We start from the raw sequence: 18,639 nt of genomic DNA, 5'->3' as shown, positions 1-18,639 counted from the left end.
TTTCTAGTTCTGTGAAGAATGCCTTTGGTAGTTTAATAGGAATAGCATTGAATCTGTAAATTGCTTTGCATAGTATAGTCATTTTAATGATATTAATTCTTCCTTTCCACCAGCATGGGATGTTTTCCATTTATTTGTGTGTCATCTCTGATTTCTTTCAGCAGTGTTGTGTAATTCTCAACACTAAGAGATCTTTCACCTCCCTGGTTAACTGTATTCCTAGGGGTGTGTGTGTGTGTGTGTGTGTGCATGTGTGTGTGTGGCAATTGTGAATTGGATTGCCATTCTGATTTGGCTCTCAATTTGGTTGTTGTTGGTCTGTAGGAATGCTAGTGATTTTTGTACATTGCTTTGTATCCTGCAACTTTGCTGAAGTTGTTTATCAGCTGAAGGAGATTTTGGGCTCAGATTATGGGGTTTTCTAGATATAGAATCATGTCATCTGCAAACAGAGATAATTTAACTTCCTTTCTTCCTATTTGGATGCCATTATTTCTTCCTCTTGCCTGTTTGCTTATGGTCAGGACTTCCAATACTATGTTGAATAGATGTGGTGAGAGAGGACATCCTTGTCTTGTGCCGGTTTTCAGGGGAATGCTTCCAGCTTTTGCCCATTCAGTATAATGTTGGTTGTGGGTTTCTCATAGATGGATCTTATTATTTTAAGGTATGTTCCTTCAATACCTAGTTTATTGAGAGTTTTTAACATGATAGGATGTTGAATTTTATCAAAAGCCTTTTTTTTTTTAAATTGCATTTTAGGTTTTGGAGTACATGTGAAAAACATGCAAGGTTGTTGCATAGGTGCACACGTGGCAGTGTGATTTGCTGCCTTCCTCCCCTTCACCTATATCTGGCATTTCTCCCCATGCTATCCCTCCCCAACTCCTCACCCCCCCGCTGTCCCCCCCACTCCCCTCCAACAGACCCCAGTGTATAGTGCTCCCCTCCCTGTGTCCATGTGTTCTCATTGTTCAACACCCGCCTATGAGTGAGAACATGTGGTGTTTGAATTTGTGTTCTTGTGTCAGTTTGCTGAGAATGATGGTTTCCAGGTTCATCCATGTCCCTACAAAGGGCGCACACTCATCGTTTTTGATGGCTGCATAATATTCCATGGTGTATATGTGCCACATTTTTCCTGTCTAGTCTATCATCGATGGGCATTTGGGTTGGTTCCAGGTCTTTGCTATTGTAAACTGTGCTGCAGTGAACATTCGTGTGCATGTGTCCTTATAGTAGAACGATTTAGAATCCTTTGGATATATGCCCAGTAATGGGATTGCTGGGTCAAATGGAATTTCTATTTCTAGGTCCTTTAGGAATTGCCACACTGTCTTCCACAATGGTTCAACTAATTTACACTCCCACCAACAGTGTAAAAGTGTTCCTATTTCTCCACATCCTCTCCAGCATCTGTTGTCTCCAGATTTTTTAATGATCGCCATTCTAACTGGCGTGAGATGGTATCTCAATGTAGTTTTGATTTGCATTTCTCTAATGACCAGTGATGATGAGCATTTTTTCATATGCTTGTTGGCCTCATGTATGTCTTCTTTTGTAAAGTATCTGTTCATATCCTTCACCCATTTTTGAATGGGCTTGTTTGTTTTTTTCTTGTAAATCTGTTTTAGCTCATTGTAAATTCTGGATATCAGCCCTTTGTCAGACGGGTAGGCTGCAAAAATTTTTTCCCATTCTGTTGGTTGCTGATTCACTCTATTGACTGTTTCTTTTGCCGTGCAGAAGCTGTGGAGTTTGATTAGGTCCCATTTGTCTATTTTGGCTTTTGTTGCCAATGCTTTTGGTGTTTTGGTCATAAAGTCCTTGCCTACGCCTATGTCCTGAATGGTTTTGCCTAGGTTTCCTTCTAGTGATTTTATGGTGTTAGGTCTTATGTTTAAGTCTTTAATCCATCTGGAGTCAATTTTAGTGTAAGGTGTCAGGAAGGGGTTGAGTTTCTGCTTTCTGCATATGGCTAGCCAGTTTTCCCAACACCACTTATTGAACAGGGAATCCTTTCCCCATTGCTTGTTTTTATCAGGTTTGTCAAAGATCGGGTGGTTGTAGATATGTTGTGTCACCTCTGACGCCTCTGTTCTGTTCCATTGGTCTATATATCTGTTTTGGTACCAGTACCATGCTGTTTTGATTACTGTAGCCTTGTAGTAGAGTTTGATGTCCGGTAGTGTGATGCCTCCCGCTTTGTTCTTTTTTCAAAAGCCTTTTAAGATAATCATATGGTTTTTGTCTTTCGTTCTGTTTATGTGATGAGTCACATTTATTGATTTTTGTATGTTGAACCAGCCTTGTATCCTGGGGTTGAAGCCTCCTTGATCATGGTGGGTTAGCTTTTTGATGTGCTGTTGGATTTGGTTTGCATGTATTTTGTTGAGGATTTTTGCATCAATGTTCATCAAAGATAGTGACCTGAAGTTTTCTTTTTTTGTTGTGTCTCTGTCAGATTTTAGTATCAAGGTGATGCTGGTCCCATAGAATGAGTTGGGGAGAAGTCCCTCCTACTCAGTTTTTTGGAGTAGTTTCTGTAGGAATGGTACCAGCTTTTCTTTGTACATCTGGTAGAGTATGGCTGTGACTCTCTCAGGTCCTGGGCTTTTTTTGGTTGGTAGGCTACTTATTAGTGATTCAACTTTGGAGCTAATTATTGGTCTGTTCAGAGAATCTGTGTCTTTCTGGCTCAGTCTTGGGAGGGTGTATGTGCCCAAGAATATATCCATCTCATCTAGATTTTCTATTTTGTTTGCATAGAGGTGTTTATAGTAGTTTCTGATGATTGTTTTTGTTTCTGTGGGGTCAATAGTAATATTCCCTTAGTAATTGCTAATTGTATTTATTTAGATCTTCTTTTTTTTTTTTCTTAATTAGTCTAGCTGTGGTCTTTTTTCTTTTTTTTTTTTCAAAAAATCTACTGATGAATTTGTTGATGTTTTGAAGTTTTTTTTGTGTTTTGAGTTCCTTTAGTTCAGCTCTATTTTTGTTATTTCTTGTCTTCACCTAGCGTTGGGGTTGATTTGCTATTGTTTCTTTCATTCTTTCAGTTGTGAAGTAAGGTGTTAATTTGAGATGTTTCTAGTTTTTTGATGTGAGCATTTAGTGCTGTGAATTTCCCTTTTAACATTGCTTTAGCTATGTTCCAGAGATTCTGGTATGTTGTATCTTTGTTCTCATTATTTTCAAGGAACTTCTTGATTTCTGCCTTAATTTCATTATTTACCCAAAAGTAATTTGGGAGCATGTTGTTTAATTTTTATGTATTTATATGGTTTTGAGTGATTTTCACTGTGTTGATTTATATTTTTATTGTGCTGTGGTCCGAGAGACACTATGATTTTTTGAGTTGCCAGAGTCCTGGTTCTTCATCTTTGTGGCCTGATGTTCCTTTAATCTTTGTTGTTGCTGTCCTTTTGAAGAGGCTTTTTGCTTTTATACTCCTTGATGCCTTTGGGGGTTTGACTATTCTTTATGTTGGTGTCAGTCAGCTGTCTTCATTTCTGGATGATCTCAGGAAACCAAGGCTCAGCTCAGCACTCCTGGTTTGCATGCTCTAACCCTGAAGGGCTGTGACCAGACCCACAGCTTTGTTCTCTGGCTCCTTGAGGTTAAGCACCTGCTGTGCTGGAGGAGTTGAGGTGTTCCCAGTTCACTGGCAACAACACTCCCATGGAGGGTGCTGGCAAAAGCCCTTCATTAGGCCAGTGACAGAGGCCAATGACAGATCTGTGTTCGTCAGTGTGTGCCAGCAGGGGCAGGGTTATGACAAAGTAGTGGAAGGAGGTTGTGGGCGAGTGCATGCTGGCAAAGCGGTGTGGGGAGGCTGTGGGTTAGTGTGTGCCAATGGGGGCCTGTATTAGTCTGTTTTCATGCTCCTAATAGACATACCCAAGATTGGACGAGTTATAAAAGAGGTTTAATGGAGTTACCGTTACACATGGCTGGGGAGGCCTCACTATCATGGTGGAAGGCAAGGAGGAGAAAGTCACATCTTACATAGTTGGCAGCAGGCAAAGAGAGAGCCTTGTACAGGGATACTCCTGTTTTTAAAACCATCAAATCTTGTGAGACTTATTCACTATCACGAGAACAGCATGGGAAAGACATGCTCCCGTGATTCGATTACCTCCCACTGGGTCCATTCCACACATGTGGAATTTCAAGATGAGATTTGGGTGGGGACACAGCCAGACCATATCAGGCCCATCTGCAGAAATTCTGTGATTGTTAGGTAATGTTTGCCAGCTGATGGTGGCCATTGGGAAGTGCCTCTGTTGGATATCTGAGACGATGCTGCAAGCTATGTGGTCAGGCAGGGATGGTAGAGGCTGGCAGATGGGGTAACTTGCCTGTCCCTGTTCCTCAGGGAAGTTAGCTCAGTTCTGTTCAGGTCTGACAGTCAATATGTGCTAAAGCTGCCTAGAGGAGCATGGTGAACTTTGTGGGATAGCTGTCCCTGTCTGTGCTCCACCGCAGCCATTTCTGCACCAAAGCCTCTGGCTCTGCACAGGCTGGAGTCCTGTTCCTGCCACTTCTCCAAGCAGCTCTCCCTGCCAGCTCAAATGTCCATGGGGGTCATCTGGTATCTTGTAGCTAGGATTCTGGAGGTCCATTGTGAGAGCAGGCCACTCCACGCCTATTTAACTCATCCCTTCTCCAGAAGCTGCTCAAGGCCAGAAATGAATCCTGGTTCTCAGCAACCCTGTGTTGAGTTCCGAGCTTCCTCCTCCTTCAGCCGAGGCTCTGTATTCTCTCTCTGTTCACTCTCAATGCCCTCCTTCCAAAGATTTGCTTGAAGTGTGCTGGTGTTCTTGATGGTCTGTTCTCTCAGTGGAAGAAGCTGTTCCTCCCTACATCTAGTTGGCCATTATGGCTCTTCTCTCTCTGTATATTTATTTTAATCATAGTCTAGATTGACAATGTACCAAGCCTTGCTTTACTCAGAAGTTAAAGAGGTGCTAACAAGACTAAGACTGTGGATTTGGGTCCTTGTAAGGCCCTTTAATAGCTCTTTATGGGGATGATTATAACTGCCAGTGTAACTACTAACTACTTGGAATATAGCTAGTATTCCTACTCCCTGCCAATCATATTGCCATCATATATAATCAGGTATAAGAAAACAGTAGAAAAGATACTTGTAGCTCAGGAGACACACTACTTGTATTAAAAAAGAACAATTCAGGCTGTGCGCGGTGGCACACGCCTGTAATCCTGGAACTTTGGGAGGTCAATGCGGGCAGATCATGAGATCAGGAGATTGAGACCATCCTGGCTAACACAGTGAAACCCCATTTCTACTAAAAATACAAAACATTAGCCAGGCATGGTGGTGGGCACCTGTAGTCCCAGCTACTCGGGAGGCTGAGGCAGGAGAGTTGCTTTAAGTTTGCAGTGAGCCGAGATCATGCCACTGCACTCCAGCCTGGGTGACAGAGTGAGACTCTGTCAAAAAACAAACAAACAAACAAAACAAAAACAATTCAGAGTAAAAATCCAAGTTAATGAAGGAGTACAACTGATACCCCTTTCCCCTACAAAGCACAACATAGTTTTATATGCTTATATAAAATGTGGAAAACAAGCTACAATTGTGACCAAGTGTATACCTAAGATGAGACAAGTAAAAAATGTGAAAAGATTGATTAATTGTTAGATTAGATACTCTCTTGATTTGAATTATTATTCTTTATATAATCATTTTTGCCTGTATTATGGAAATGACTGTAGAATTAAGTAGTTTGGAATTTTGTTAATAATCTTGATCCATTTTGTGTAATACACTGATTAATTGGAATACTTTCATTAAATGGTTATATCTGAGAATTGATGGGAAGAAAGGTCAGATCAGGCTGGCTGAAGACTTTGGAATAGAAAAGAAAGAATTTATTTTAGTAGGGATTGGTTGAACGAGGATAAGACTCTGGTCTCAGAAGAGATGGAGAGCAGGAGAGATAAATGAACAGGGAAAGGCCTAAGGTCTAGATGAGGAAAAAAAACATGGCAAGAATCAGGAAGATTTTCAGTTATTTGAATCAGTAATAGATGGATACATAGTCAAAAGGCAATCTGGACTTCATATTCAAGGATATTACCTTCTAGTTGGGTGTCTACTATGAAGATAAGACTTTAGTATAATATTTTGTATTATAATAGACAAAAGTATGTATAGAATGCTATGGGAGTGTTGGAGAAAATGATCCCTAAGTTGAGAACCTGAGGATGGATCATTTAAAATAAAGCAGAAAGACATTTTAGATAGAAAAAATAGCTCTTAGCATTCTGGTGTTTGTAAAAAAACAAAAAGGAATTTGCAATTACTGCAGGAGAAAATTTGATTGTAGTGAGAGATGGAGTTGAAGAAGGAATTAGGAGCCATGTCATGGCTATGTGTGTATGCATAAGATATGGGCAGAGAAGGCTTGTATAGTTTGCTGAGGAGCTTGAACTTGCTTCTGTAAGCAGTAGGAACTATTGAATGGTTACTCTTATCTCCTATTTAGTAAAAGCATAATCTTGCCCAAACAGAAGTATGACCTTTGCCCTCACTTTATGGATGATGATGCCTTGGGCCACAGTGATGGTATGATTGAGGATCGTGGCTGGCCATGTCCATTACAGTCTTAGGGTGGGGGTTGCCCGTGCCAGAAATGCTGTGTGACTTAGGGTGGGGCTTTTGGTTAAGTGATACTAGTTAACCTGGAGGCTGACCTCAGTCATGTGGGCAGTCAATTAGTCATTCATGCCTAAGTAACAGAGCCCCAAGAAAAACTCTGAACACTTTCTTCTGTGAGCCTTCCTGCTTGGCAGTACTCTTGTGTATATTGTTAAACAGACACCAGGAGAATGATGTGACCATGACATCATGGGGAGAGGACTGTGGCAGTTGCACGTTTGGTACACTCCTAGTTTCTGTCTTAGGTGCTTCTTTTCTTTTCTCCAGTTAATCTATATCCTTTCCCTGTAATAAACTATAACTGTGAATATAACAGTTTTCAGTGAGTTCTGTGAATCCTTCCAGCAAATTATGGAAACTGAAGGTGGTTTTGGGAATCTTCTGAACTTAACAGTGGTGTGAGAAGTGGAAGTAGTTTGTGTTCTAACTCTGTACGTGCAATAAAACCATTTGCATCATCTTTCTCTGCTTCTTTCTTTCTCTAATTTGGGACAAAATTGGCCTTTCTGTTTGAAAGCAGGGATAAATGTACCATGTTGTTGAAGTAATGCATCTTCTAAGGTGAGAGGATATTGGGGAAAATATCAAGACTATTATAATACAAATGTCCCTGAACATATTACAATCCCCAGATACTTTTCTTTCTAATTGCTATGGACTGAATTATGTCTTTCTAATTTGTATATTGAAACCCTAACCCCAATATGATTGCATTTGGAGTAAGCAAGTAATTAGGGTTAAATGAAGTCATAGGATGGGACCTTGGTCCCATAGGATTAGTGTCTTCAAAAGAAGAGACACCAGAGAGGCCATCTCCTGGTCAGTTTTTCTTTACCATGTGAGGACATGGTGAGAAAGCAAAAATCACCAGGAAAAGAGCCCTTATCAGAAACCGATCAAGCATGCTGGACCTTGATCTGATCTAGGACTTCTAGCCTCAAAAGCTGTGAGAAAATAAATTTCTCTTGTTTAAGCAACTCTATGCAGTTTTGTTATGGCAGCCTGAGCAGACTAATACAAATTGTAATACCATGAATTGGGATGTTGCTCTAATAAATACCTAAAATGGTAGATGTAGCTCTGGAACTGGAAAATAGAGAGGGCCTGGAGAACAGAGTGTCATATCAGAGAGATTATTTTTGAACCTTAATGATGGAGTGAAATTTGCCTTCCTAAGTTTTTCACTTGTTTGGAACCTATCACCCTTTTTTTTCTTCCTTCTAATGTCCTCCCTTTGGAATGGGAATGTTTATTCTTGGCCTGTCCCACCATTGTATTTTGGAAATACATAACTTGTCAGGTTTCATAGGTTCAAAGCTGGAGAAGAATTTTGCCTTAGGGTGAATCATACCTTGTTCTTACCCCTACCTAATTTAGATGGTATTTACACAAAACTTTGGACATTAGGCTTTAGAGTTGATGCTGGAATGAGTTAACACTTTTGGGGCTGTTGGGATGGAACAAATGAATTTGCATGTGATAAGAACATGAATTTTGAGGAGGCCAGTGGCAGAATGCTATTGACTGAATTGAATTTCCCCCAAATTCATATGTTGAAGTCATAACCTACAGTGTGACTGTATATGGAGTAAGGAAGTCATTAGGGTTAAATGAGGTCATAAGGGCGGAGCACTGATCTACTAGGATTAGTGTCCTGATAAGAAGAGACACCAGAGAGCTCTCTATTTCTCCAGTAAGAATGCAGTCTTCTGAAAGGCAGGAAGAGAGCCTTTACCAGAAACTGGTCCTTTAATATCTTTTTCTGGGACTTTTAGCCTCCAGGCTGCAAGAAAACAAATTTCTGTTGTTTAACCCACCCTGTCTGTGGTATTCTGTATGGCCGCTCAAGCAGATTGATGTACTAATTCATAGCTGATCTTTTTTGTTGTTGTTAAGCAGTTAGATTACTTGTGATCTAGTAGAGCACGGTTTCCTATATATTTCTTTTAGAGTTGAGTCATCTGAAATTGTTCAAAAACTTGAAGAAATGTATAAGAAGGACCTCAATGAGGACTTTTAGATTATGTATTTTAAATGAGTGAGCAAACAACACAGGTATATGAAAATAGGAGGAAGAAGGAAAGATGAAATGAAAGGTTATAGAAAAATAATATGCCTGTGTCATGTTTTATGAAGATGTAATGCAGCTTTTCCCTTACATTTTAAGAGTTCAAAATTGAAAATATTTACCTTCTAACAAGATTAATCACAGATTTAAAGAGCTGTGTCCTTTAGAACATTTTAAAAAATAGATTTACCCATAACCTGTTACGTTGAGGTATTTGTAGGGCTGTAAAGTTAAAAGACATTTCAATTAGGTAAAAAAGCAAAGGAGCAGCCAGGCACAGTAGCTCACTCCTGTAATTCCAGCACTTTGAGAGGCTGAGGTGGGTGGATCATTAAGTCAGGAGATCGAGACCTCATGATCCACCTGGCTAACATGGTGAAACCTTATCTCTACTAAAAATAAAAAAATTAGCCAGGTGTGGTGGCATGTGCCTGCAGTCCCAGCTACTCAGGAGGCTCAGGCAGGAGAATTGTTTGAACCCAGGAGACGGAGGTTGCAGTGAGCCAAGATCATGCCTTTGTACTTCAGCCTGGGCAACAAGAGCAAAATGGTATCTCAAAAAAAAAAAAAAAAAAAAAGCAAAGAAGCATTACAACTTAAACTATTAGGTATATATTCATCCACTATTATATGTGTATATGTGTTTCTACCATTTTCTAGGCATGGTGAAAGGGTTTTGGTAAACATTTTTTCAGTTGAAAATAGAAAAGTCTAGGACAGAATCCATATTTGAGGAACTAAGTATAATATTTGAATTAAAAGCATTTGATTATGTTTTTTACTTGTAGAATTGTAATGAAATAACATTATAGAAATTTACCAATAAGTTGTCAAGAAAATGCATAATAGAGAAAAATGAAAGACACAAAAATAAGACTTGGAGTTACGTGTTTATAAGGAACATAATTACCAGTAGTGACATTAGAGTTAGTCCTACATAGTCACGATATATCAGGAAGCATGCTATCCAAACTTTTTTGTGGCATAGGAAAATATATCATGATTTTTAAATGAAGAAATTTCAAGCACAAAGACATATACATAGGTAGTAAAAACTTTAGAGCAGAGGAAAATATTATCATATTTAGAAGTTTTATCATAGCTCACCACAGCCTCAACCTCCTAGGATCAAACAATCTTCCTACCTGAGACTCCTGAGTAGTTGGAACCACAGGCAAGCACCACCACAACTGGCTAATTTTTTGCATTTTTTTGTAGAGACGAGGTTTTGCTATGTTGGTCAGGCTGGTGAAGCAATCCTCCTGCTTTGGCCTCCCAGAATGCTGGGATTACAAGTGTGAGGCACTAAACATGCCCATTATTTTTCTGAGGCCAACTGCTTTGAAGAGGTGTCAGTTCTTGTGCCAGTATAAGAAAGTCATAGTTCAAATGAAGGTAGCCATGAAAGCTTGGTTTCGGAAAGTATTTTTGACCTGAGTCTACTTTCTGAGGGTTTATTATTTTCTTGGATCACTGGAGTCTTATTTTTATTACTAATATATCTGTTCTTGGCCTAGATGTTGCAAAGCTGTATAGGAGATTATCAGTCAATTATACTGTCTATAATATTACACAGAGCAGAGTTTACAAATTGGAGACCCCCAAACCAAGTGGGGGGTCCACAATCTTCAATTTTTAAAAATTAATTTCCATCTAATTTAAGTAAAAATTGGGCTTTTGGTTTCTCCTGAAAAATATGAAGTTCCAGTCACACTGTGGCTCCATTCTATATGGCAACAGTGTGGCAAGCAGGAACTCCCTTGAGATGAGTAATGTGTTTTCCAGTTTTCTGCAGTCTCCACTATTCATTCCGTATAAGCTATGACTTACAGGGCTTCACTGCTTGCGTTTGCTGTTAACTTTCTGATGCCTATAGGTATCCAAATTTTTGATTCGTGCATTATACAAAATTTATCATGGATATTGTTTGTTTTTGCCTTTTTTTGTGGCTATCCTGTACCCTTTCATTTTATTCTTACTGAATACCTACAGTGATTGGAGTCTGGAGTTCAGGGCAGCCTCCTCTGAATAGTAACTTATACCATGCATTACTTGTCTTCCCCATTGTTCTCCAGTGACTTCCCTTAAGCTGCTGTCAAAGTGGCAGTGGCCTGTAGATTGGCCTGAACTTTAAACAGGATGGCTCTAGATTTGGTTCTAGGACCCAGCAAAGTTGGTTTCATTGGAGGCCATTTAAGTCTCTTCCCTCTAGCCTGGAAGCATTAATGGTCTGTGTCCTGTTCCTTCATGGTCTTTTAACTACTTTCTTCAAGGTGGCCAATAAGTTAAATCAATTTGTGCTAAGTATTTGAAAAGTGGTTGGGACTGGAATATTATTTATAGGTAATAACATTATTTTGAAACAGTGAGTGATTGTAATGGTGAAATTTTATTTGTATTATAAATACTACAAGAACTGCTAAAGAAATCAGACATTTCAGTTTCATAATTGAAAACGAACTAAAACAACCTTATTTATTCTGGATATATTTTCTCAACAAGAAACATGTATAATTATTTTTATCAAAACAAGCATATGTGTTTGTGTTTTTAACTGTTTTAATTACAATATAAAGTTTCTCTCTTGCATGCTCACTTCCTTTCTCTTTGTCTCTTGAAATGAAGAAAGACTTTCAGTCAGGTCAACCCTTAATAATGAACTGAATTACATAAGCTAATTTTTCACTATTTTTTAAATTCAAAAACTGTTAAGGAAAGCATTCCTATTTTGGTAAATCCAAAGGAAACTCCTTCTTTACATGGAAAATAAATTATTGCTGAAGTGGAAAATTAGGCAATTTAGTGATGATAATTTTAGTGATGTATGGGATGCAAGGCTGGTTTAACATACGCAAATCAATAAACGTAATCCATCACATAAACAGAACCAAGGACAAAAACCACATGATTATCTCAATAGATGCAGAAAAAGCCTTCGATAAAATTCAACACCCTTGATGCTAAAAACTCTCAAAAAACTAGGTATTGATGGAACATATCTCAAAATAAAAAGAATTATTTATGACAAACCCACAGCCAATATCATACTGAATGGGCAAAAGCTGGAAGCACTCCCTTTGAAAACTGGCACAAGGCAGGGATGCCCCTCTCTCACCACTCCTATTCAACATAGTATTGGAAGTTCTGGCCAGGGCAATCAGGCAAGAGAAAGAAATAAAGAATATTCAAATAGGAAGAGAGGAAATCACTTTGTCTGTGTTTGCAGATATCATGGTGGTGTATCTCGAAAACCCCATTGTCTCAGCCCCAAATCTCCTTAAGCTGATAAGCAACTTCAGCAAAGTCTCAGGATACAAAATCAATGTGCAAAACCCACAAGCATTCCTTTACACCAATAACAGACAAACAGAGAGCCAAATCATGAGTGAACTCCCATTCGTAATTGCTACAAAGAGAATAAAATACCTAGGAATACAATTTGCAAGGGATGTGAAGGACCTCTTCAAGGAGAACTATAAACCACTGCTCAAAGAAAGAGGACACAAACAAATGGAAAAACATTCAATGCTCATAGATAGGAAGAGTCAATATTGATTCATTTTTTAAAATTCAGTTTCTGAGTTTGGGTTCCTTATTTAATTGAATATCTTGTCAGATGAAGAGCGTTTATGCTTTTCTAGTAGATTTACTCCAGAGTTTTTCTTTATGTTTTGTCTTTTTTTCTTCAGAATAGCTCTTATTCAGAACTGATTGAAAGTTTTTCTGGTTCATTGATTAAATCATACCAGTATTCTTGAGTTTAAGAAGTCAGCTCCAAAATAATGGTAGGGTGAATAGTTATTTTGAAAGGGAAGGAATGGATTTTGCTATGTTTGGAATTATTTCAGGACTTTCCAGAAGCCTGGCATCTATTGTATAGTATATAACTAGTATTATAATAGAAACCAGAATTGTGAAAGAGCTCACTTCTATTCCCTTTCAGTTCTGTGGTTTTGTGTTTGGAATTTTATTTAAATTCTCTTTATTATAATATGTTTGTATATTTAGTTATCTGGATAAGGTAAGCACTGGAGGCTTACAGCTTACTCTGAGATCCTTTGAGAGAGAAAGAGAGAGTGTGAGTGTGTGTGTATAAATAGTTTTAAACCAATAATTTAAAAAATATATGAATATTTTTAGTAAAAACAAAACATCTTAACTACATCAAGAGCAATGCCACAGGTTTTTAAAAAGCTGTTCCAATTTATGGATAGCCAGACCAGGTATTTATTTAGAGACAAAGTAGAACCTGCAGTCTTCTAGCAAACTGAGTGGATAATATTTCAAAGGAACAAAATATAGACATTTAAAGTTAAGTATAGGCCTTTAAATATATTCTGAGACTAAGCAATAGTGCTAGTTCTTTGTCAGTCCAGGCAGCTTTATAATTTTCTTACTGCTGATTTGTGTACCAATAAAGGACACTTGAAACAACATCTGTTTTTCAGTGAAAGAAGTTTAACTGATGCAGAAAAAGCAGTATTTTCAGCATTTGTCACTTAAACAAATAGAAATGAGTTTAACAAAATGTTATATTCAGACAAAGCACCAAATAAATGTTTTATGCTTGTTTTATTCTTATTCTAACATCAAGTCCTCCCTCCAGTGGCTGCTGTTACAGCATTTTCCTTTTTCACCTTATTTTGGAAAAACAAGGAGCATTATTTTTTTTTCTCAAAATTGAAGTCCATTTTTACATCATGTTGAAAGACTGAGAGATAACTGTCTGTGGGAAATATTCTTTTATAACGAAATGAACCCATCCTTTAGCAACCAAAGGGACAGATTATTCTGAATTGAATTATCAGCCTTCATTTTTCATTTGCAAGCTGCTTATAACTACTCTTAGCCCAGAATTTAAAAAAATTTAATTTCTTATATATCTTCAAAGGCTGATTTTACTTATTGTATTTACTAGTAGAAATATGCCAGGCAAAGAAAAATACTTAAATGACAGTTGACATTTTCAGAAGGGCTTAGTTGTATTTTATTTTATCTTACATTTTATTACTTTTTTGAGACGGGGTTTTGCTCTGTTGCCTAGGCTGGAACACAGTGGCATGATCATGGTTCATTGTAACGTCAGATTCCTGGTCTTGCTGCCTCAGCCTCCCAATAGCTGGGACTACAGGCACATGCCACTACATCTGACTAAATTTTTGTAGAGATACCGTCTTGCTATATTGCCAGGGCTGGTCTTGAACTCCTGGCCTCAAGCAGTCCTCCCCCCTTGGCCTCCCAAAGGGCTGGGCTTATAGGTGTGAGCCTATGTGCCTGTCCCAATAGTTGCATTTTATTTTATTATAAGATGTAGAACATTATTATTTTTTAATTCAAGTTTTAAACAATATTTATAGTTTGTCTTTTGTAATAGCTGATGTAAAACTTTCTGAGGTAATAAAATTTTATTCAAAATACTAGCTCCATTTTAAAACAGGCAAGGAATCAATTGGGTTTTAGTAACAGTATGTTATTGATATAGCTGCTCTAAGGTTTGCATAATACCAGTTTATCCTCTTCTAAAATGACTGCTTCTATCAGTTTTACTCATCAGCAGAAGCTCCAGCTTTCTCACTAAATAGATGGAATGGGACTGTCAGCATTATCCTTAGAGAAAAATGCCCCAAAGAACACATTATAAAAGGCAATGCCACTAAAATTGTAGTATGGTCATGAGTCAATGTTGGGGATTTTTTTGAGAAATGTGTTGTTAGGTGATTTCGTAGTTGTGCAAACAACATAGGGTGTACTTACACATACCTAGATGTTATAGCCTTATACACACCTGGGCTACATATGGTATAACTTGTTGCTCTGAGGCTCCAAACCGGTATGACACATCACTATGCTGAATACCGTAGGCAGTCCAACACAATGGAATTTATGTATTTAAATGTATATAAACATAGAAAAGGTACAGTAAAATTATAGTATAAAATATTTTTTAAAAAGGAACACCTTTATAAACCACTTACTATGAATGGAGCTTGCAGGTCTGGAAGTTGCTCTGAGTGAATGAGTGAGTGAGTGAGTGATGAGTGAATGTGAAGGCCATGGACATTACTGTATACTACTGTAGACTTTATAAACACTGTACGCTTAGGCTATACAAAATATATACAACTAGTTTTATTCAGTAATTAACTAGCTTACTGTAACTTTTTTACTTTATAAATTTTAAAATTAACTTTTTTTAAGAGATGGGATTTTATTCTGCCACCCAGGCAGAGTGCAGGGGTGATCGTAGCTCACTGCAGCTTCAAACTCTTGGGGTCAAACCCTCCTCCTGCCTCAGTCTCCCAAGCAGGTGGGATTAAAAAGTGCATCACCATTCCGCATGAACTTTTGAACTTCTTTGTAATAATACTTAGCTGAAAACACAATCTTATTATTCAGCTGTACAAAAGTATTTTCTTTCTTTATATCCTTATCCTATAAGCTTTTTTCTATTTTCAGAGTTTTTATTTTTAAAACATTTTTGCCAAAAACGAAGACACAACATACACATTAGCCTAGACCTACCCAGGGTCAGGGTCATCAATAACACTGCCTTCCACCTCTACATCTTGTCCCGCTGGAAGATCTTCAGGGCAAAAATGCACATAGAGCTGCTATTTCCTATGATAACAGTGCCTTCTTCTGGAATACCTCCTGAAGGACCTGCCTGAAACTGTTTTACAGTTAACTTTTTTATTTTTTAAAGAAGTAGAAATAGTATACTTTACATAAAAAGTATTGTGTAGTAAAAACATAGTCACCAGCAGGGGGCAGTGGCTCACATCTGTAATCCCAGCACTTTGGAAGGCCAAGGCAGGTGGGTCACCTGAGCTCAGGAGTTTGAGACCAGCCTGGCCACCATGGTGAAACCCCCATCTCTACTAAAAATAAAAAAATTAGCCAGGCGTGGTGGCAGGTGCCTGTAATCCCAGCTACTCGGGAGTCTGAGGCAGGAGAAAAGCTTGAATCCAGGAGGCGAAGGTTGCAGTGAGCCGAGATCATGCCATTGCCTCCAGCCTGGGCAACAGGAATGAAACTCTGTCTCAAAAAATCAAAAACAAAACACATAGTCACCTATTAGTTTATTATTATCAAGTATTTATGTACTATGCATATTTGTATATGTTAAACTTTGATATGACTGGCAGTGCAGTATGTTTGTTTACACCAGCATCACCACCACAAACACAAGAAATGTGTTGTATCATGATGTTATGCCAGCTATGATGTCACTAGGTGGTAGGAATTTTTCAGCTTCATTATAATCCTATGGGACCACTGTCTTAATATAAATTCTGTCATTAACCAAAATGTTGTTATGTGTTGTATGACTGCATTTTTTTGTTAATATTTTTATCACTTATTTAAAGAATATATTGTTGCTAAAAAAGATTATGTACAACCAGGGTTACTGTTGATTATATGTATGCAATATACTGATATAAAACAGGCCTCCATATTTTAATGCTTATGCAAGTTACAGAGTATAATAATACAATTAACACCTATAAATTTACCACCAAATTCAAGACTAAAAACTATCAATAACTTGCCTTGACTTATGTGCTTCTCCCCATCTCATGCCCTCTGTTCTTTCCCAGTGGTAATAACTATTGAATTTTGCATTTATTTTTTTTCTCTTGATTTTTCTTTTGGTTTTATCTCAATTTGTGACACTAATAATTTGTTTTAGTTTAGCTCAATATAAATGATATTGTATGTAATGTTCTAAGATTTGGTTTCCTCACAAGTATTTTTGGAAAATTCATCCATGATTTTGAGTGTAGTTGTGCTTCATTCATTTTTACTACTGTATAATACTCATCTTTGCCCTGTTAATGTACTACAGTATATTTTCTCTCCTATAATTGGAGAACAGTTTTTTTCCATTTGTTGTAGCCAAATTCTAAGATGGTCCCCAGTAATCTTTGCTTCTTGATATTCATGCCTCAGTGTGTATTCACACTGGGCAGGGCTGCCTTCTGCCAGTAGGATGTACAGGAAATGATGGTGAGACTTCTTCAACTTTCCTGAATCTGTCTTTCTTGGGAAAGCCCTCCCGCATGGGCTTCTGCACAGATCTATTTGAGTATGGGAGACCTGTAACAACAATTAGTACCAATCATTTATCTATGTGAGTGAGCCGTATTGGAAGTGAATCCTCTGTCTCCAGTTAAACCTTCAGATGATTGTAGAACTTGCCAGTATCTTGACTGCAGCTTCATAAACTTGATTGAGAACTTCCCAGCTGAGCTGCTCCCAAATTTCTGATCTACAGAAATTGGGATATTACAAATATTTATTGTTGTTTTGTAACACTGTGTTTTGAGGTAATTTGTTACGTAGTTACAGATAATGAATAAATTGGCTGTTTTGATGATGGATACATTTTGTGCACGTGTTTATGTCTGCCTCTGGATGTATATGTATAAGACCAGGTAGTAGACCAAGGCGTGAGATTGCTGGATTGGAGATTATGGTAATATTTAACTTGGATATCGCATGCTAATTTTTTCCAAAGTAGTTTAACGAGTTTATCTTTTAACCAGAAATGTGAATAAGAATCTCTATTATTCTACTTTCTTTTTTTTTGTTATTGTCAGACTTCTTAATTTTTTCTAGCCTAATGAGTGTAAAATATCTCATTGTGGTTGTATTCCTTGCCTCAACATCAAAGTAGTAGTCTCCTGTATTTTTCCCTAAGAAGTTTAAAGTTTGAGTTTCACATTTATACCCTTAAGTCATTTGAAATTGATCATGTATGGAGTGAGATAGGTATCTAATTTATTTCTTTGTCTTTTTTTAAGTTGTGCACTTAACCAATTTTTCCAGTTGTCAAAAAAATTCCTGTTTTCCCCAGTGATATGATGGTATCATATGGATCTGTTATATGGCTTTGTTTTGGAGTTCCATCCTGTTCTATTTATCAATTTGTTTATTCTACTATTAATGGCATGCTTTTTTAATTACTGTGAATCCTGGCAAGGCAAGTCTTCCTGTTGTATTCTTTAGGAGTGTCCCCAGTTTAACTTCAGATGATTGTAGAACTTGCCAATAACTTGACTGCAACTTCATGAACTTGATTCAGGAACATCAGTTCTTGGTGATTCTCTTTCCATATAACTTTTTAAATTAGTTTTTCAAGTTCTAGAAAGACCTTTTGGGGTTTGAGTAGAATTGCAAAGTTTTCTGAATATGGGTATAACATCTTTTGTTAGATTTATTTTAATCATGTAGGTTTTCAATTTTTGGTTTTTTGTTTTTTTTTTTTTTTTTTTTTGAGATAAAGTTTTGCTCTTGTGGCCCAGGCTGGAGCACAATAGTGTGGTCTCAGCTTACTGCAACCTCTGCCTCCTATGTTCAAGTGATTCTCCTGCCTCAGCCTCCCAAGTAGCTGGGGATTACAGGCACCTACCACCATGCCTGGCTAATTCTTGTATATTTAGTAGAGATGGGGTTTCACCATATTGACTAGGCTGGTCTTGAACTCCTGACCTCAGGTGATCCGCCCACCTCGGCCTCCCAAAGTGCTGGGATTATAGGTGTGAGCCACCACACCTGGCCAATTTTTGCTATTATTGATGATGTATTAAAAAACTGCTTTATAACTGATTGTTGCTAGTATCTGTAAATATACTTAATTTTTTGTCTATAAATCTTACAGCAGGCCATCTTGTTGAATTCTCTTTTTATTACTAATGATACAGAGAGTCTTGCTTTTTTTGATTTTAGAGGACTTTGTTTCTTGATTCTTTTTGTTTTGTTTTTGTTGTGGATATATCATTTGAAAATAATGATAACTTTGATTTCCTTTTGAAAATTGTTACTATGTTTTTATTTATTTTTCATGTCCTACTGCATTGTATAGAATGTCCAACAAACTTTG

General features: G+C 37.6%; 1 protein-coding gene across 12 annotated transcripts in view; it reads left to right on the top strand.

Annotated features, from left to right (window-relative positions):
• The window catches only part of ARB2A (ARB2 cotranscriptional regulator A), a 508,497-nt gene that overhangs the window by 11,432 nt on the left and 478,426 nt on the right, over positions 1-18,639 (top strand). The gene's annotated exons all lie outside the window — the stretch shown is intronic.

The sequence above is a fragment of the Aotus nancymaae genome, unplaced genomic scaffold, assembly GCF_030222135.1.
Source record: "Aotus nancymaae isolate 86718 unplaced genomic scaffold, 86718_ANA_hifiasm-v0.15.2.pri h1tg000014l, whole genome shotgun sequence".
Lineage (NCBI taxonomy): Eukaryota > Metazoa > Chordata > Mammalia > Primates > Aotidae > Aotus > Aotus nancymaae.
Note: the sequence above shows the minus strand (reverse complement) of the source record. Positions and strands in the feature narration are given on the sequence as shown.